Below are 22,854 nucleotides of genomic sequence, written 5' to 3'. Positions count from 1 at the left end.
AATCCAATTTGCTTACTCGTTATTAGTCTGTTCAGGTTTTCTATTTCTTTAAAACTCAATCTTTGTCTGGAATTTATTTTTTTCTTCTAGGGTATGCAGTTTGCTAGCAGGCATATAATTATTCATAATAGTCTGTTATTAATATGATCCTTTGTATTTCTGTTGTATCAGCTGTAACATCTCTTTCATTTCTGATTTTATTTGATTCTTTTTTCTTAGTATAAAGTATGTTGATTTTTATATAAATTTTTAAAAACTCTTATGTTTTCTAGTCTCTATTTTATTTATTTCTGTTCTTCATTTTCTTCCTTCTACTAATGTTGAACTTGGTTTTTTCTTCTTCTATTTTCTTGAAGTGTCATATTAGGCTGTTCATTTCAGATCTTTTTTTAATTTTTATTTCAGCATATTATGGGGGTACAAATGTTTAGGTCACATATATTGCCTTTGCCCCACCTGAGTCAGAGCTTCAAGCGTGTCCATCCCCCAGACAGTGCACACCACACCAATTAGGTGTGTATATACCCATCCTCTCCTCCCGCCTCCCATCTACCTGACACCCAATGAATGTTACTACTATATGTGCACTTAAGTGTTGATCAGTTAATACCAATTTGATGGTGAGTACAATTTGATAGTGCTGGTTTTCCATTCTTATGATACTTCAACTTCGGTTGTTTCCACATCTTTGCAATTGTGAATTGTGCTGCTATAAACATCCTAGTGCAAATGTCTTTTTTATAGAATGTCTTTTGTGGTAACATAAATGTGTCCTTCCTGCCCTATTCAATTCATCTTTTCCTACTATTTTGCTGTAACTATGATCTCTCACTTGGTTTCTTTAGTTCTTACGAAGGTATTTTTGTGCATGGATAATTGTTCAAATTGGTATTTCTGTGGGAGGATGATCACTGGGAGTTTTATTCTGCTATCTTGCTCTACGCGTCCCCTATATCTAGATTTTATATATTTATATTTATGTTACTTTATATCAGGCAATGTTGAAATATAAAAATCTCCTTTTATTGGAGTGCCCAATTATATCTAAATTAATACTCAGTTATAACTTGCACATTAAATTATAAAGTAGAAAATAGGAATAAAAATCTAGTATTGACAATATTCTAATAGCATAAACTTAGAACAATATGAGGAAAACAGACTTCCATCTGATCACTGAAGTGCAAACTTTCAGTTCACACTAGGAGTCATAATGTGAAAATAGAAAAACAGTCATAACGAGGCACTTTACATATTGCTATTGTGGATTTTAAGGGTTATTGGGACACACTTTTTATATGTAAGGGAACTATTAATTACACTAAAAATTAAAACAAAATTTTGGATCAGAGTAAAGAAAACCAGGATAAATCAGGAACGGCAAGAGTAAAAGTTAAGATCAGCATCATGTCAGATGCAATGCAGAAACTGAAGTATGAAAAAGCATGTCACAGAAAGAGTGTTCTGTGGTATCCGGGGTGGGCAGATATCTGAGAACCAAACAAACTGTAAGTAAGAAAACAAACCAAGGTAGCCAGAAAACTGACAAAACTGACTCAAGTAATGAATATCAAGATAAGATACACAAATAAGACAGTTTTGGTTTAAGTGCTTTTTAGCCGCATTATTTAGAACTGCACGTCCAATATAGTAGTCACTAGCCTCATGTATGTGACAATTTCAATTAAATAATATATTAAAATCTAGTTCCTAAATTGCAATGACCACGTTTTAAGTGCTTAACGACTGCATACAGCCAGTAGCCCGTCATTGGGTAACGAGGATATAGAACATTTCCATCATTGCACAAAGTTCTATTACATTGCACTGGCTTAGAAATATTGATTCTATCATCAAACCTAATCTAGCGTTTCCAGCTATAAAGAGACAAATCTACTAGACTAGTTCTTGTAAACGATCATAAAACTGAACAAGATATAGAAAGCAACTGTGCTCAGGCACTGCACAAGAGGCAGTAGAACAGTGCAGTCTTTGAGGACTGGGACATTGAAGGCGAGATCCATTATTAGTCCAGCTGTCTGCCTAGGAACAATACTGTGACCATAGCACAGTGAGCCAGGGTCCAAGTGGAGCATAGCAGTCATGCTGAGCTAACGAGTCAGATGTCGAGAGATCAGGCAACTTAATTTATTGGAATATACTGAAATAGACATATGTAATAGTTGCTTTAAAGTCTTTGATAAATCTATCATCTCGACCATCTATGGATCTTCTATATTGATTTTTTTTCTTTTTACGAATACGTTCAAAGAATTAAGGGGAAATATACTTTTAATGAGTGAACACAGAGGGAATATCAGCAGAGAAAAAAAACAGTATAAAAAAGAACCAAATAAAAATTCGGGAACTGAAAATGACAAGCAGATTTGGAAATTAAAATGAACTGGAATACTAAAAGCTTTGAATAAAAGAGCAAAGTTGATTTCAATATTTCCCGTAGACTATGATAATTAATACTGTGTGGTATTGGGTATAAGGGTAGACTTTAGAATCGATGAAACAGAGTGGCTTGTCTAGAAATAGACTTATATATACAAGGTGAATGCATTCTTAAAAATGTGCCCAAACATGTATATCAATGAAGAATGTATTATTTTCAACACATAGTTTCAACAAACTGGTTGTCTATGTTTACTAAGAAAAAACCCTTAAACCCTTCTTCAAACTACACAAAGATTAATCTGAAATGGATCATAGATTTAAATATAAAACATAAGACTGTAAGAATTCTTAACAAATTAAAGGAAAATTGCCACACAAAAGGAAAGAAAATCTTACAAATTGCACTTCAACAAGTTAAACCCTTCTTTTCAAAAGACACCGTTAGGAAAAATGAAAAGAAAATCTACAAAAGACAGGCGGTACATGGGCAATGTATGTAACCTGAACTTTTGTATCCCCCATAATAAACTGAAATAAAAAAAAAAAAAGAAAATCTACAAAAAATAAGAGAAAATATTCCTTCAGGAAAGGACTACTTTCTAGAATATACAAAAAACTCTTATGATGCAATAATAAGCAGAAAAACAGTCCAAATTAAAATGCCTGAAATTTTATGACAGTTCACAAAAGATAATATGTAAATGGTCATTAAGCACAGGAACAGATCTCAATAAAATTAGACATCAGTAAAATGCAAATTAAGACCACAATGAGAGACCTACGTAGAACCACTAAAATGTTTTTTTCAAAAATGATGTCAAATGTTGGTAAGGATGTGGAACAATAATAATTCTCACATTGCTGGTGGGAATGAAAAGGTTACAGCTACTTTGGAAAACATTTTTGGAACACTTAGCAGTTTTTAACAAAGCTATGCATACACATTACTTGGCCCAGCAATTTCACTCTTGATGGTTATCTAAGTGAAAGTAAAATAAAACCATGCCTCCTCCCTAAAAATACTTGTATGTAAATATTTATAGTAATTTTATTCTTAATAGGCAAAAAGCAGAATCAACCCAAATGTCCATCAACAGGTGAATGAATTTGTTGATTTGAGTCCTCTGGGAAGTAGATGCTAAAATAGTGAGTTTTGTAAGAGTGTTTGGGGGGAAATATTTGTAAAAGATAAGAGGCAAGAGAGCAGTAATAAGATGGAGAATCCTAAAGAACATGATGCAGGTCTCACACCTGCGAAAAGCTAGGCCCTAGAATACAAGCTTTAGTCAATAGTCATTGGCTGGTGCTGCCCAGGAAAAGTATGATTTGTCTTATGTATTGGGCAGATTGTAAAGGACTGCAGCTGGAGGCTGTCAGCTGTCTGCACTTACTTCTACTTCTCTCATGAAGGGAGGCTGAGAAGCACACCTCCACGGCTGCCACAGGGATAAACAAGCTGTGATACATTCATAAAATAGATTACTCAGCGGTATATGCAATTTCATGGATTTAACACAGAAACACTTTAAAAAGATATTCCTGCTAATTAAAAAAATCATTACATAGCTACATGAAAATGTTAGTAAATTTCTCTCATTTGTATAGATTATGTATAATATATATGCTTTATTTTGTTAGTCCATTTTAACTTTACATTAGAACCATTCTCCCACAAGTTTATAAATATCAATGTCTACATAATTTATGTAACAGTATGCACCTAATATGTTACAAAATTCAAAAAAATATGTTCTTTACTATAAAAGTGTTTAAAATTAGTGGGGCAATATGATGGGCATTTGTGTCTCCCTCAACTTTTGATATTTTAAAGTTATAATGAGCCTTTATGCTATATCTTCACATTTCTGAAAATATCTATAGGGTGAGTCTAAATATGAATCCAGATGTGAACATTTTTAAGTCTTTTGATATATATTTTTAATTGCTTTTTAGGAATATTACACCAGAATAGCTGAGTATTCATTATCACATATTCCCCAACATACAGAAATCACAATATTTTAGAAATCTTTAACTTGTTAAGCTTAACAGTATTAAAAATGGGAATCTTAATTTATTAATATTTTGAATTTATTTAATTTTTAGTAAAATGGAATTTGTTTCAAATGTTCATTGACTATATTCCCTTCTGTATGAATCCTCTGCTTCAACTTGTTGCCTATTAGACTGTTTTGCTCTCTAAGGGTCTTACAGTATTACGCCTTTCTAATTAATTTTATGAATTTTTATATTGCAATGTTTTATCATATATGCTGCATTGTAGGACATTTGAAAAACTATAATTTGTGTAATTCAATGCCCTTTGGGCATGAAAACAAACATCTAATTATTTCTTGCCTCATCATTTAGTCATTACTTATAACTGTTTTCATAATAATTTGCCCATAATTTTATCTAAATGCTTTTACTTACCATTATTTCACATCTTCATGGGAATTTTTATTATACAGATATCTAATTTATGGCTGTTACTTGCACTGAGTGGCACTTCAAATTTTATTTATTAAAAAACCTGCTAATTTACTCTTCTTTCCACATCTCTCAAAGCCCCACCTTCCTTATTATTCTATATTCTATCAATTTCTGTAATGTTCCTCAAAATTGTTCTGTTCTTTATTCTCCTGTATTAGCTTAGACTCCCATTACTTTTCACCAGGACCCTAACTATCATAATGTTCCTACTTCCAATCTATTGTTTACATACCATTCTATTTCTTTCTGGATTCATCCTCCCAATGCACACCTTAAATCATTACAGAAGGAGATGACAAAGTCTCTTTCACTAGGCATTCATTGAGACTGGGGGTGTAAGTACTGTAGCTTGGAACCCATGTGACAATGTGTGATCTACAGGAGTAAAACAGATGCTGTTTCCATTTCTCCAAGGTACTTGGCATTTTGAGTGCTTCAGGGAATGTCTTATTTAGTCCATTCAAAGATTTTGAAGCCTTAGGAAGATCCAGCAAACAATCCTCCATTGAGTAAGGGAATTGAGTTCCTCCCTGAGTGTACTTGGTAGTTCAGCAGCAGTGAGGTGCTGTCCTCAAGTGGCTTTTTAGGTAGGGGACCTTTAGGCTCACCTCCTTCCCGATTTCCCACCAGGCCCCTCTTTGAATGGAACTGTCTTCCAATTATTATCAGACTATGATCTAAAGTCACTGAAGCTTAAAATTATTAATCTCGTTATCATGATGTTGATGTTGATTAAAATAAAGCATTAAAGATGGTGTCAGTGTTTAGAAATGAACATATAAAAATATCAAGAAAAGCCAGTTTCATCTAAGAAGCAGAATAAATGCAAATATGTATAGATTTGCTTAACACAAAATATTGGTAAGGTATAATAGAAAGAAAACATCTAGTCTTTATCATGTAATGAAATGAAAATTGAAGGAACCAGAAGTACAAGCCAAATATGGCCTTAGGACAGAAAGTACTGTAGAACCACATCAAATGAAATTTTCGTAAGGAACCTGGGTGGAGTAGCTGAGAAACTTAGGAAGATGGAAAGTATGTTCTAAACTTAATTTGTAAATCCAAATTTATGTCTTGAAGTTTTGGGGTACTAACCTGTCATTTCTCAAGTAGACTCAGGTAGGTATAGACATAAATCATGAAGCTGATGTACCTACACTGCCTCATCTAGTTTATTATTCAGCATTGGTACATGAAAAAAAGCAGATATGAAAATGAGGAACGCTCACTTTTTTGGTACACTGGGTTAATCTTCAATTTGAGTACTTTAGACCAATGCTGTTCAAACTATGGACTGTGGGTTGGTAAAGACCACCAGCTCTGTTACAGATCTGCAGAGACAAGTAGTGTAATTGAGTGCAAGCATTTAGACATTTTTGTAGTAATTTGACATTATTCTGACATCCAAAAGCATGGCTGGTGGATTTCTTCTTTTGAACACAATCTAGACCAGTTCAGTTTTTGTTGAATTCATGGACTGGTTTTCGTATGGGGCAAACCGCATACTTGTATGCCTTATTTGATAATGTTGTGAGACGTGATATCCTAAAGTTAGTCTGTCATCTCTAATTCACAACATGTAAGTATCTGTAAAAAAATGTAAGCATTTATTTTTATGGCAATATCTTAAATTGATGAGTCACACTTTTTTCTAAATTTATTGTTTGCAACTAGTAACTAAGTTAAGGAAGTACATTTTGAATTATTTTAAATTTATACATTAAAAACAAGCTGCATTGGACTTTTTTTCAAAGATGCTCCTTTTTCTAATGTGGTGATAGTAATAAAATAAAAATGGGAGTGATTATGAAAAAAATAAAGACAGAGTTCATACAAGTAATGTTTAGTTCACTTTTGTACACATGTTTGATGAAGTGAGAAAACCACAAGGTATTATTTATGGAGATGCAATTCCTAATGATGAAGCAATGAAACCATATAACATAAATGGGAACTGTGTGCAGTAGCTTGCATTTGTCATCCCAGCCACTCAGGAGGCTGAGGTGAGAGGACTGCATGAGGCCAGGAGTTCAAGATCAGCCTGGGAGGCACAGCTAGACCCTGTCTCTTAATGTATATTAAATGGAAAATTCCAGAAATAAGCAATTTTAAATTACACTCCATTCTGAGTAGAGTGATAACATCTTATGCCGTTCCACTCTGTCCTGCCTGGGACATGGCTCATCTTTTGTCTGGCATATCCATGGGTGTATGTTCCCCACCCATTAGTCATTCAGTAGCTGTCTTGGTTATCAGATCAAGAAAAAATATGGCATATATAGGGTTCAGAACTATCTGCAGTTTCAGGCATCACTGGAAGTCTTGGAACGTATACCTCACAGATGAGGAGGGGGCTACTGTATACTGTATGATTCCATTTATACGAAGTTCTAGGACAGGCAAAACTAATCACTGCTGGAAACTATACTAGAAAAGAATTTGTCTCTGGGAGTCAAGATTGGCTGAGAAAGGGGCATGAGGACACTTTCTAGGGTGTTCTGTATCTTATAATGCATAAGAGTTAGGCAGATGTGTTGTTTACAAAACTCAGAGTGGTACACTTAAAAAGTGTTCATGTCATTATATGTAAACCATATCTCAAAAATAAATGTGAACAAATGTAGAACTTCAGCTAATGTATGCATATTGAAGTATTAAGGAATAATTGTACTGATGCTTGCATTTGGAAGCACATCAGAAGTTAGATGTATTTATGTATCATCAGAGGGATAAATAGGTGTAAACATACTTAATAAACTATAGTAAACAATGTTTATTATAGAATCTAAGTACTGGTTGTATGGTTTTCACTGTAATATCCTTTCAACTTTTGATTTGAACATTTTAGTAATTTTTGGAAGAAATACAATTGATCAAGCTTTATTAGACAATATAACTAAAAGAAGACCTCATTCCTGAGGGAATTGTTAGAATACCTGTCAGGGAAGAAATTTCTGTAATATGGGGAAATACCAACGTGGCTGATAATACTGCTCCATTGTATAAGACAAAGGAGTACTTGTGCAGCATGGTAACCAAGGTAGGAGAGCCAGTGTAAGAAAGGAACTATAAAGCAATCCACCTCACCTGCGTATTTTTACTACTAGGTAAAAACTTTTACTCCCATAAGCATACATTTTTTAAATAAATTTGACCAAAAACCAACTTCTTTTTGCCCAATTTTTAAAACTCAGCATTGTGGAGAAATTTTACAAAAGATCCTAATTCAATAATGTAGCTACAGGATTTTATTTATGTATAGAAATTTCATTTATAATTCTAAGTCAACGTGTGCATATACATCACACAGTAAAAAATAACAATGACACCTTTGGTTTCTACATTATTTTGCAATCATCCTAAACACTTGAATTTATGATCAAATAAAAATAGTTTATATCTGATGCAGTATTGGATCAGCAGTTTTAGAAAGATGTGTTTGTAATCTTCTAGGAAAACCAAATCCTCAAATTAATAATGACATATATCTTTGTGCTTGTTGACAGGATTTCTGCTCACCACTGTATTTCTTAGATTTAAGGAAAGACTTGTACTGGCACACTCCAAAATATGCACCAAGCAAGTATTTTGGGGCTTCTTTCATAAATAATACATTAACATGCTTTCAGAAGTTCATAGTCATCTCTTTGACTTAAAAATGAGAAAGGGGGTGGAATGGAGTTTTTTGTAGGAGGCAGAATGTCTGTTTTCTGCTGATTTTATAAATTTATCTTTCTGAGCCTCTCTTTTGTTCTGCAAAATAATGGCATACACTACATACATTACTATCGATTACAAAGCTTGAAAAACTAACATTTTAGTTTGAGTGGTGCTTTTGTTTTCAGGGAAACCTAAATCTGTAGCAGAAAGTGATACAATTTTTAAAAGATATCTATCAATATTTATGTGTGTTTCCTATAAGGTAAGGGTGTGTGTTACAGAAACCTGCTATATTGTACAAACAAAAAATTTACATGCAAGAGCAGCAAAGCACATTTACAGAGCTATACATATTCAGGGTTACACATAAATATAAATCCACACAGAAAATTATGGTGGCATTGATTTTTTTTTTAATTTTATTTTTTCTTGTATATTTTTGTCCAGTTTGATGCTAAGTGGGCCATGGAGAAGGCCAGCCGCAGGAAATAACTTAAGGCATGACCTCACCAAGCCTGGCCTCTCTGGAATTAGTTACACAGGAAGGGAGCTGACTTGTGGAAGAGAGACATAGAGCACAGTGGGAAGGGAGGGATGACATGTGAGACAAGGTAGACAGAGATTAGGAGCAGTCAGTGGAGGGCTTCTCCTTGATAGGGTACATCAACTAAGGTTTCAAAAAACCCTTCCGTCCAGGATAGGGTGTCTGAATTTTGTGAAACAGGCTGCTAAAGACTCGGTAAGAAAACTGCATGGGAAAGTGACCCTTGTAATTGTTCCATAACTCAACGCCCCGAAGGTCATGGATGATTCAGTTCCGAGTACAACACAGAAGGGTCAGAGACTACTGATCTCACCCCAAGACCAACCTAGAAAACATTTAAAAAGTGGTTAAATAAGCTCAGTATTACTTTATCTCCTCTAGTCTCCTCCCTATCCTTTATCCTCTCATATCACCATGGATCCAACATTAAAATGGGGAAAAAGGAGATAACGAGTATCTTATTCAGAGATTTATTTATTTATTTATTTATTTTAGACAGAGTCTCACTCTGTTGCCCAGGCTAGAGTGCCGTGGCGTCAGCCTAGCTCACAGCAACCTCAAACTCCTGGGCTCAAGCAATCCTACTGCCTCAGCCTCCCGAGTAGCTGGGACTATACAGGCATGTGCTACCATGCCCAGCTAATTTTTTATATATATTTTTTTAGTTGTCCAGCTAATTTCTCTCTATTTTTTTTAGTAGAGATGGGGTCTTGCTCTTGCTCAGGGTGGTCTCGAACTCCTGAGCTCAAATGATCCGCCTGCCTCAGCCTCCCAGAGAGCTAGGATTACAGGCGTGAGCCACCGTGCCCAGCCTTATTTATTTATTTTTACAAATTGTTAAATTTCTCTTTTATCCTATGCCCGTGAATGGTGAAGAAACAATTATGAGCAAAAAAGAAGCTCCATCTATGGAGCCTTACAAAAAGGTGGATAAAGATTAATATTTAAAAACCTCACCTATAAATAATTACAAATGGGGGTTGTCTGAAGGAAAGAACATTATTTTTTGAGGGTATATTACATGGAATCTGTCCTAGAGTGTGGTGGTAACTGGCTAAAAGGTGAGATCAGAGGCATGTGTAAAAATTAATGAGGTGTGAGGGCTGGTGAGTTTAAGCCTTTGTGGCAAGAGAGAACATGGTTCATGAAGGAACTGAGAAAAGATCAGAGTGGCTGGAGAAGAGATTAGAAAAACTGGCACAGGCTGGAGAGGTAGCCAACGGACCATACCACTGAACAATTTTGATCTTGCTAAAACTTTGGGGGTTTGTCGTAGGGTCAATGGGCAGCCATTGAAATGTTTTAAGAAAAGGATACAACAAGGATACAATAGCTTCTATTATGAAAAGATTACATCTGCTGCAATTCAGGAAATGAGTATCTCTGGGAGGTTGTCAGAATGGAGAATTCAAGACCACTTAGTGGGCTCTTGCAGTTGGTTTGGAGATGGTACCACTTCCTTCCCAGTGAGGGATGATGATGGCCAGGACTAGGGGGCAGTGCAGAGGGCCACGTGCAAGTGGGGACGTTCTCTACACTGGCCTTTGGAGGAATATGGAGGCCACCTGCAACCTGTGAAAGAACAGCTCTGGTGGATCGATGGGTGGATTGAGGAATGGATAGAAAATAAGAAAAATGGGTAGAAAAATATATTTCTATCTCTTTTGAAGAGACTGTGATGGGAAGAAGATAAATGGGGCAGTAGAAGGAGGATTTGAAGGAAGGTTTATCTGTGAGACCTGAACATGTTTTAAGAGTCTGTGAGATGGATCAGTATCAGAAAGCAGGGACAGTAAGAATGCAGTTCCTGAGGAGCCAGAGAGAGTCAGAACCAAAGCACTAGTGGAAGAACTAAAGTTATTTTTTAAAAAAATTTGTGATAGAAATAAAATTGTGTATATGTATTGATACAACATGATGTTTTGAAATATGTATACATCGTGGAATAGCTAAATTGAACTAATATATGCACTAGCTCACATATTTTTTGTGGTGAGAACACTTAAAATCTGTCTTTGCATTTTTCAAGAATCAATACATTGTGATTAACTATAGTCACCATATTGTGCAACAGATCACAGAAAACTTATTTCGTCTATCTAATTGAATGTTTGTGTTCTTTGACTAACATTTGCTCAATCCTCCCACACTGGGCCCCATAGTAACCATCATTCTACTCTCTACTTTTGTTGAGTTCAATTTTTTAAAATTCCATGTATGAGCAAGAACATGTGGTACTTGTCTTTCTGTGCCTGGCTCATTTTACTTAATGGTCTCCACATTCGTGTATGTGTTACAAATGACAGGTTTGCATTATTTTTTTATGGCTAAATAGTATTCAATTGCATACATATGCCACAGTTTCTGCCTATATTCATCCATTGGAGGATACTTACACTGATTCTATATCTTGACCGTGGTAAATAATACTGCAATGAACAAGGTAGTGGAGATATTCTTCAAAATACTGATTTCATTGCTATATATCCAGTAGTGGGATTGCTGAATCATAGGGTAGTTCTATTTTCAACTTTTTGAGGAACCTACATGTTGGTTTTTTTTTTTTTTTTAATAGTGGTCGTACTATAATAATTTACAGTCCCATCAACTGTTGTCAGGGGTTCCCTTTTCTATACATCCTTGCCAGCACTTATCTTTTTTTTTTTTTTTGAGACAGAGTCTCACTCTGTTGCCCGGGCTAGAGTGAGTGCCGTGGCATCAGCCTAGCTCACAGCAACCTCAAACTCCTGGGCTTAAGCGATCCTACTGCCTCAGCCTCCCGAGTAGCTGGGACTACAGGCATGCGCCACCATGCCTGGCTAATTTTTTGTATATATATATATATTTTAGTTGTCCATATAATTTCTTTCTATTTTTAGTAGAGACGGGGTCTCACTCTTGCTCAGGCTGGTCTCGAACTCCTGACCTCGAGTGATCCACCCGCCTCGGCCTCCCAGAGTGCTAGGATTACAGGCGTGAGCCACCGCGCCCGGCCCAGCACTTATCTTTTATCTTTTTTGGCAGTAGCCTTTTTAACAGATATGACATCATCTCATTGTGGTTTCAGTTTGCATTTCTCTGACTAGTGATGTTGGTTATTTTTTTTCAGATACCTCGGTGGCCATTTGTATGGCTTCTCTTTCAAATTTTTATTTTATTTATAAATCTTGAGGTACAAGTGTTTTTGTTACCTGAATGAATTGAATAATGCTGGAGTCAGGATTTTTAGTACGCCCCCACCAGAGTAGCGTACATTGTGCCTGATTGGTACATTTTTATCTCTCACCTACCTCCAATGTCCTTTATGCCACTATATGACTGTGTGTACCCACTTCTTAGTGAGAACATGTGGTGTTTGTTTTTCCATTCCTGGAGTACTTACGGCTTCTTTCAAGAAATGTCTATTCAGGTTTTTTGCCCATATTATATTCAGGTTATGTGTTTTCTTGCTATTGAATTGAGTTCCTTACATATTTTGAATATTAACTACTTATCAAATGTATGGTTTACAAATATTTTCTCCCATAGGTTTTCTCTTCATTCTGTTATTAGTTTCTGTGGTTGTGCAGAGGTTTTTTGGTTTGATATAGTCTAATTTGTCTATTTTCTTTTATTGCTTGTGCTTTTGGGCTCTTATAAATAGATCATTGACATGACCAATGTTATAGATGGCTTCCCTTATGTTTTCTTCTGGGAGTTTTATGGTTTCTTCTCTTACGTCTATGTATTTAACTTACTTAGAGTTGATTTTTATAAGTGGTGCAAGATAAGGATCTAATTTTATTCTTCTTCATGTGGATATCTAGTTTTCCCAAAACCATTTATTGAAGAGACTGTCCTTTTCCCAGTATGTTTTCTTTGCACCTTTGTCAAAAATCAATTGATTATAAATGTGTGAATGTATTCATTTCTGGATTTATTGATTTTTCTTAATCAGTTCTAACAGTTATTTTTGTGGAGTCTTTAGGGTTTTTATATATAAGATCATATAACCTGCATACAGAAAATTTAATTTCTTTCTTTCCAATATGGATGCCTTTTATTTCTCTTGTCTTGCTCTACCCAAGATTTCCAGTGCCATGTTGAGTAGATGTTGTAACAAGGGGAATCCTTGCCTTGTTCCTGACCTTAAAGGAAAGGCTTTCAACTTTTCTTCATTGAGTATGATGTTTGCTGTGGGTTTGTCATACATGGTCTTTATTGTGTTTAGGTATATTCCTTCTATACGTGGAAGAACTAAACTTGGATATGAAGATTCCTCTGATGAAACAGGAAAGGGATGATGAGTATATATCAGTATTAGCATAGCATAGATGATGAGTAGGTAGGTTTGTTGATTTGGAGGCAGTGACCTGATGAAGTTTCTGTCTGACAGTTTCAATTGTTTCTATGATGTATGAGTTGAGACTATTTGCTGAGAATGAAGAAGGAATTTTGGAGATGGTACATAATTTTAAAAAGAATGGACAAAAGTGTCATTGCAGAGAGCTGGACAGTGAGTTAACCAGGAAAACACTGGTGTGGCATTACCAAGCATTTATTTGAGATTGATAACCCTGACTTTAAAAGGCGGCTGATTGCCCTGCTTTGAGATGTTCTTAGCAGAGTACTGGTCTCATTTTCTGACAGACTATGGTACACCCTCCTCCCACAAACTAAGGCAAAACCATTATCCCTGGCACCCCCTTCCTTATGTTACAAAATTATCCTTAGCATCCTCATCCTGTATATTCCACAAATGAGAGAAGAAAAATGGCTCAGTCTTCTCCTTTTATTATACATATCTTACCCACTGAGATTTGCCCTTCCCCTAGCTTAGAAGTAATCAGCATAAAGCATTCTAAAGTGGTCACTACATAAATGCTCCTTCTACACTTCTAGTCTGGCCCTTCTTATCCTCTCATACATCTTCATTCTCCCCTTCTTCTGTTTTATTTGCTTTTCATGGTCATTTTTTTTGTCTCTTCACTCAAATAATAGGAAAATGACTGTGCAAATTGCTATTTTTGGAAGATTATCTTAAATTAAGGAGATGATATCCTTAGCAGACAAGAGGAACAGGGAGGAAGACCCAAATGTTTCCCTGATTTCAGTCAAATTCATTTTGAATACTTGGTCTCCCTATGCTGAATATCCAGTTTCTGCAGCACCATGACTGCAGTATTTTAAAAGTAAGATCTTAAGAAACCTGCAATAAAATAAGAAAGCACATGGAATGATATAAAATGTTGTTTTGGTTTTAAGTTATAAAAAATATAACTTAAAATTAACCACAACCCAGCTTTCCAGTCCATAGTCTTGAGCCTTTGAAAATGGTTGATTTTAGACTATTCAAGCTTGCTGCTCTTCTCACAAGTGCCAAAATCAGAGAAAAGCACAGAGATTACAGTGAGGGAAGAGTCTTCTGGGAACTCTATCACTTCTAAAAACTTAAAAAAAATACTTCAGAAAAACGTTTCAAAATGAACTATTTTGTGCATATGAAAATTATATATACATCTATGGTGCAAATAATTTTAAATACCAAACATTCACAAACACAACCACCAGCTAAAAAAAAATAGAACATTGTGCTCTTTTCCCTGCTATCTCTGAAGATATCTATAGAGAAAAGGGAAGATGTAAAAAAAAAAAAAAGGAATTGCCTCGTATCAACTACTGCTCACATGAAGGTGACCCCAATTACTCAAGGAAGTTCTCAGCTTAACCTTCAAAATAATATGGCAGTCTTCTTAAATTACATGCTTGCAACAGAACCATGGGGAAAGAACTGGCCTTAGAAAATGGGCTCTTTGGCACCGGTGCTCTTACCTCTACCATTTTTCAGATCTTAAATAACTTGATAAAAAATAAATTTCAGGTGAGATGCAACAGAAACTGTCCCTTGGTACTGGTCCTGCTGAAGGAAGCCCTGATGAAAACTTGGGTTAATAACTTTAAAGGCCACTCTAGAAGAATGCTGTTTTTATTGCTGTCCAACGGATGACATGGTCCCTTTTCTATAAAATAAGAATGTAAAGACGTCAATTTCATGAAAGTTTATTTTTCTCTACCTGTATACAATTGTAAACCAAATAAAACAAGAAGAATACTCTGGCAGGTGGCACTTGAGTTTTTCAGAGATGTGAACGCCAAAGTCCTCACAAACCACTTTCAAAATAAAAGTTTTTATTTTTGTCATGTAGAACTTGAATCATTGCGCCCCAAATTAAAACATGCCTCAGGCAAAAAGCACATTCCTGTGTTGCTAGTCTCTCACTTGTGCCTGACTGTACTGTGGGAAATGTCAGACTCTTGAATATTTGAACTGCAAGTTTCAACTAAATAATTAATGCTATTAAAATGAAGTTTCTCTTCTCTCCAGTAATGACTCTACATTCTGTTTTTTTTTTCTTGCCAGTATGAGGCATTTCTCACAGTGCCTGGGTGTGAAAAATCTGGACAGTGAGTTACTGGTAATATTCACGCAACGAAAGATTGTCTTGGAATTCAAGAACCATGTAATGGACATTGATATTTTATGAAAAAATCCTATAATTAGTAAATTAATATATGAATGTGCATATAAACTCAGTTTATAAGAATTTGAGCATTAAAAGTACTATGTTTAATATTTTTATTCTGTATAGAAAAAATTATTTTAAGTCTTTTTCTGAACAGGAAGACAATGTGAAATGTGGATTGCCATAGAAATTGCTCTGGGTAGGGATTTAAAAGAGGAGCATTTGTATGGTCAGAGCAAATTTCTTTATCAGTAGACTAGGGAAAATAATTCCTGCGTAAGTAATACTCAGAGTTATGCTATGAGGCTCAAAAAAAATCATGAAGTATGTGAAAGTGTTTTGATGTGTTTGTAAAAACACTACATATGTGTGAACTATTAGAGTTTTCTCTTTTCTATTTTTATGCCTTAACTTTTGTCCATATCAGTTAAACTAACTCTCATTATATTAACTTGATTTTAGTGCCTTGGAAATATTTCCCCAAATGTAGTATAATTTCTGAAAAGAGAAACAGGCAGTAATATTAAAATTTTATAGGTAGGAAAATTATATCTACAGTCATGTGCTACATAACAACATCTCAGTTCATGATGGATTATGTACGCAGTGTTTCTGTAAGATTATAACATTGTATTTTTACTGTACCTTTTCTATGTTTAGATACACAAATACTAACCATTGTGTCATAGTTGCCTACAGTATTCAGTACAGTAACATGCTGTGCAGGTTTGTAGCCTAGGAGCAATATGCTACACCATAGAGCCTAGATGTGCAGTAGGCTAAACTGTATAGGTTTATGTAAGTACATTCTGATGTATATACAATGAGGAAATCACCTAATGATGTATTTCTCAGAATGTATTAAGCTGTGCATACCTGTATATATGTGTGTGTGTATGTACTTGTATGAGTGTATACACATTCTACATATAGTCTGGTAGAGACAGTAACACCAATTAGTTAACAGATTTTTCTCTTCTCCCCTTCTGTTCTTGCCCTCATCTTGAGTGACCTCAACAACCAGGTTTATTTCTATAAACCCCATTCTGCTTCATTTCCAATCCTTTCTGCCTGCTTCCAATTGGCTTGGCCATCACCCCCAACTGCGGTACTTCTCAGTCACTGAACTTCATGGGCTTTCTTCTTTCCCATCTCAAATCTTCTGCATTTCTAAACTTGCTCTCTACCCTGCCCAAGGCAAACCATACAGTCCCCCTCTGTGCTTGCCCTTACCTTTCTTAGGTCCTCTCTCTCACATCTTTATTCTCTTTTTCTTCAGGTTTCCTTGCCTTTCCCTTGTGTCCTTATGACTACAAAACATCCCTTTTGACCCTGCCTTCCCGCTCAATGTACTCTCTCATCCTAAATATTGAATGCCATTAAGAGTCATCTCTGCTCACTGGCTCTCCTTCCTCAGTTCTTTACTCCTGAATCCACAGCTCTTTGGACTTGGCCATCACATTGTCTCTGAATCTGCTCCGCCAGTGTGCACCAATGCCTACCTGTTACCAGGACCAACTCCTGCTTTGTGCAATCCGTCTGACTAGAGCCCCCACAGCCTGGGCCCTGGACCATGGCTTCCCACTTCTGCCTATTCCTGCCTTTCTGGTTCCCTGTGCCTCCTCCCTTGATGAGTCTTCTTTTTAAGCCAACTATTAAATACTGGTTTCTTCCCAGGTTCTTTCCCTAGGGATCGCTACATTTTCTTTCTCTGACCATCTATATCCATGCCTAAAAACCCAACTTATAAAATCAATGCAGAAGATCTACATCTCCAACTCTAGCTTCTCTTGACTCCAGATCAGACTTTCCAGTAATGATCAAGACATCTTTACATGAAGATCTATCTGGCCAACAACTCAAATTACCTATAACCAATACTAATTCTATTTTTTCATTCTTACTGACATCTGCTTCCTCCCTGCTTCCTGCTTCCCCTGCACTACCTTGAGGCCTCATAATTTCTTGCCTATTATATTATTTCTTGCAACTACAGATTTATGATGGGGTTATATCTCAATAAACTCATCATAAGTTAAAAATACTGTAAATTGAAAATGCACTTAGTACACCTAACGCCATAGCTGAGACTAGCCTACCTGAAAACGTGCTCAAAACAATTAGCCAAAATTTGAGCAAAATCATCTAATACAAAGCCTATGGTATAAAGTGTTGAGTATCTCATGTAACTTACTGACTACTGTACTGAAAGTGAAAAAAAGAATGGTTGCATGGGTACTCAAAGTATGGTTTCTACTTAATGCGTATTGCTTTTGTATCATCGTGAAGTTGAAAATTCATGTCAACTCATCATAAGTTGGGGACTGTATTCTGATAGCCTCCATTGCCTATCTCTCTGTCCTCAATATAGCTACAAGCATTATTTTTCTAAAGCTCCGTTGAAATCAGGAACCCCTCATCTTCAAACATTGCTCATGTTTCCAGATAGAGTCCATATTCTTTCACATTATACTGTATCTGTAGGCCACTCACTTCATTTCTCTGTCTGACTAAAACCTCCCCATTCTCCACCCCTGTCTCTAAACCATAATATTATTTATCATTCCTATTTTCTGGACCCCGAGTCTTTTATTGCTTCTGTCCATCCTTTTGCTGGACTATTCATGTTGCTCCCTTTATCTTGTCTGTACATTCAGACCCAGATCTAGGTTCAACTATGATCCCCTTAAATGGTTCCCTAATTACAGAAGTTGGATTTCATTTCTCCCTGTTTTGTGTTTATAGGATACTTTAACCAAGTAGGTATCATCGTGGCTTGAATGTTGTGTACATGTCTGTTTTGTCCACCAAATCCTTGGCTCCCTTAAAGCAGGAAGAGTATCTTATTTTTCATTCAATGTCTTCATAGTACCCCATGTCCTGCGTAAGTAGGATTCTGATAAACATATTTAGGTTTGACATGTTACTCATGGAAAGATTTTTTTCATAACCATAAGCAGTACCACCAAATGACCTCAGTAGACAGTAACAACAGTCTGTTCACATGTGTAGAAATGCTAAATGCTGTGAGTGAAAACTTTCTGGTTATAAAAATTTTCTTATAAAGTTCTTTAGCTTTTTCAGCGACATACTACCATTGCCATTAATATTTAGGAACTGCTCAATAAATGTTGAAAATTTTTCTTTACTTTTAATAAAATGAAACATTATATTGTAGAGGAGTGGGTTAAAAGGAAACTTTCCAGCCTAAGTTTCAGAGGAGGCAGCTCCTTTCACAACTGACTAATAAAGTGAGCTGCAGAGCTTGCTTCCAAGAACTGTTGTCCTTATCCCACAAGGCAGCTACTCTCTAGAGAATGGCTTCATTTTATCACAGCTGGCATCCTTTAACCTTATTTTTAAAATCAGATCTATGGAAAAAACACCTGCAACTCCAGCAGGTGCATGGGGACAGGTTTTAGTCGAAAGCCAGCAGGAGTAGCTTCCTGGGCACCATCATTTCACACAGACGAGCCACGATTGCAGAATGTACCCTCACCATTCAGGTACCATTTAGTCCAGGGTGTGCTTGTCAGAGCAAGTCCATTGTAACAATCACCGTGACATCTCATATCAGCCTAATTACCAGGTGGAAAATGCACTGTATTTTGAGTTTCTGGTTAAGTCCAAGTTGTTTTTCTTCCATCTACATAGTGCTTGACAGCAAGCAGATATTTCATTAGCATTGAGAATGGCTTTCATTTTTTCTTCCATTTTCAACTTTTTGAAGAATTCAGCTTTGAATGAAAATGTTAGCAAACCTGATTTTCATTTCAATTCCTTGTCACTTTGATTTATTTCTTTAAGTATCCAGTGAATGGGAACATAGAGCAAGCAATAAAAATGGCATTTCACTTTAAAAAAATTTCTCATTTTGGGTTGGAGGAAGCTTCTCCTCCAATAAGCCAAAAGAGTTGATGTAGTATGAGAGTACTTGGTTAGATCTGAAATCACCAAAGTCACCCAAAGCAAGAGAATTTTACTGATTTTACTAAGATATGGATATTACTATCCAGTGTGTGTGTGTGTGTGTGTGTGGTATGATACACCTATACCGTCAATATATATACTTTCATGTTTTATATGTGTGTACATATTCATAGATAGTATGTATATATTCACACACTGAAGCAAATTTATACTATTTCATGCCAAAACAAATTTCCAATTATGAAAAAAGTATTTGTTTTATTTTAAATCCTCCTTACAGTCATTATTTATTATTCATTGAAGGTCTTTACCAATCAGGGGGGAGGCAGTACAAAGAACAGGCTTGGGAGTTACATCCCAGTTAAAACTCTGGTTATGTCACTTCCTAACTCCAAAACCTTTTACTGACCCCTCAGACCCAGTTTCTTGATTTATAAGAGAAGGATAATTTTATTTACTACATAACATTTTAATAAGGATTATATAGTAAAATATGCAAAGCATTTAACATTAAGCTGACAATACATAAATATCTAGAAAATAATTGTTATTAATCAATGTAACATTGAAAAATTCATGCATGTTTCCAGCATGGATGGAGTCTCCTCCTTAGTCCCAAACTATCCTTTCACCGTGTGAGCTCAGTTCCTGGGACAGTGAAACAACAGCAGAGTAGCAGCTCTGCTCTAAACACGGGGATCCAAGGCACTCAGGGTTGTAAAAAAGCTTAAAAATGACCTAACCCAGACACCTACCCACCCTTTTCCATATAAACATCAAGTAAACTCTTCTCAATTGGAAGAATTGGCATCCAATAAATACAGTCTAGTTTTAATTAGTAAGAGGTCATGGAGAAACCTTAAGAATTAGTAGATTTCTTATTTTCCAGCACCTCCATCTAACACTACTCTTATTAGGTATATCTCCAAAACATGTATGTTTCTCATAACTTATACTAGCACCCTGACAAAGCCGCAACTAGCAACAGTCCCCAACTAACCTTTCTGCTTTTAACTTTGTCTCCCTATAGTCTGCTTACCACACAGCAGCCAAAGTAATATTCTCATAAGTAAGCCATGGTACATTCTTACTTGCAACATTATAATGGCTTTCTATTTTGCTTAGAATAAAATCCAAACCCTGAGCCCAGCTTGCCATGCCCTACGAGATCAAACACCTGTTCCTGGTCATCTCAGTTGCCCGATTCCTTTTATCTGAACACTCACCTCCTTCTTGCTGCTCCTTGAACAGACATGGTCTGTTTCTCACAGACCTTTCTTGACCAAAGCATCTAATTTTGCCCCACAATTCTAATCTCTATTACATCACCCTGTTTTATGTTCTTTATCTTGTTTATAGTTTTTTTCATTGCTTTCTCTCTTGAAGAATATAAATTCTGAGAGGAAGGACCACGTCTTCCTGTTTCCCAGCATTTGTAGCAGTACATGGACTATAGAGATAGTTAAATATTTTTTCAATTAATGGATATACAAATGGTTCACATTTTAAATACAAATTATTCCTTCAGTCCTTCAAGAGTAAGTATCACATATCATGCAAGTATGAATCTCCAGCAGTCAGAAAAGTCCTGTGGTCCCTGCTCTCATGAAACATAACCTGTGGAGGAGATAGAATGCAAATAAATGAATAAATGAAGTTAATTTTCAGATGGTGAAGGGAGCATACAGTTGTATTACTTTCCTACGGCTGCCATAACACAATACCACAGACTTGAGTGGCTATCATTTCAGAGTCCTGAAGTCAAGGTGTCAGTAGGGCCATGTTCCCTCTGAAGGATCTGTTCCAGCCTGCTCTCCTAGCTTCTCATAGCATAAGTTCAGTCTTCACGTGGCATTTTCATTGTGTGGGCATCATAATTATGCACTCTCCTCTCAGTCTGTAAACATCTCAAGGTCAAAGACCATGTTGATGCCTCTCAATGCATGTAGTGGCCCCTTAGTATATTTCTTTTAATGACAACAGGACTTGTATAGTCAAGTTTAAGCATTTTAGAAAAAGAGGGAATGTTTTTCTTTCTGGACTTCACTGTGCTTTCTTGTCTTTACCATACTGTAACAGTCTCATGGTTAGCTTTCACACCCGTGTCAACAAACTAAATGATTTTAAAGCAAGTGATGTGTTTGTTGTTCATAATGCGTGCCCTAGATCCCAGGTCTTCTCATATCCCATCTTTCACTAAAGCCAATATAAGGCTAGAAGCAAACAGGCTCTTTTATTAAAGTGAGCAGTTAGGAATGGGCTGGTTATTATAATGGATAGATATTTGGAAATACCATGTATCCTTACTGTTACTTGGCCCCAAAGGAAGCTGGAAATATATTTTTCGTTAGAGAAAATAACATTTCATGTCAAAGAAATTTGCCTTAACATATCTTAGCATGTACATTTAAATATTGAGATTAGTTACCGTGGGGCACAGGGAACAATTGACTTGTCAAACAGCTGTACTATAGAGATGAATGATAAAAACTTCTCCAAAGGACATTGTGCACTTTTGACCTTTCTTTCACCTTTCAGTTAACTAACCTGATAATGGGGTTGCGCTGTGTCGTTAATTTGAGCTATATTGCAGTAATCAGTCTGCCTTATGTTTCCCTACCATTTTACTGCACTTAGTATGCTATTGTTGATGTTTGTCTTTATAACTCTTTGGAATGACCTTTACCAGGGAAGGCAGACCAGGGAGATGGAGACTTTTAAGTCACAAATTCAGCACTAAGTGTCTGAGAATAGAATTCCAGGGACAGCTTTATTTTTTCAGGCTCTCCTATGACAGTCTGCAATGGACAAGCACATCATCCACAGATCTATGCTGTGCTATGGAATGACTTGATCATGCACAGGCGAACTGAGGTACTTAAACTCTGAAACTCAACCAGTCTTGTCAATTGAGAGTTCTACCAGGTATGCCTAAGTCTGGAAATTGATGATTTCTCTATGTATTTATGCATTTACAGATTTTAATATCCTTCATGACCTTCTATATATTTGATAATGTTTTCTAGAGTTTATTTACCCACTGTTTTCTCTTGGAATTTTTCTGGGTTTTCAAGGAAGTTGCATAGATGTAGGCTCTTCTTAAAGAAAATTAACATTTTTGGTGCCCTTTCATTTTTAAAAAACTTTCTATAGTTTTTATTGAATCCTAAATTTGTACTTTCATTCTTGAGGGAAATTTGGCAATAGGTATCAAAAGCCCTTATGTCGTGTATATCCTGTGAACTAGGAATTCCATCTTTAAGAGTTCATCATAGAAGACAATCATGGATATGAATAATAACTGAACTATAGAAATGT

This window comes from Eulemur rufifrons, chromosome 2 (genome assembly GCF_041146395.1).
Source record: "Eulemur rufifrons isolate Redbay chromosome 2, OSU_ERuf_1, whole genome shotgun sequence".
NCBI classification, from domain to species: domain Eukaryota; kingdom Metazoa; phylum Chordata; class Mammalia; order Primates; family Lemuridae; genus Eulemur; species Eulemur rufifrons.
Note: the sequence above shows the minus strand (reverse complement) of the source record.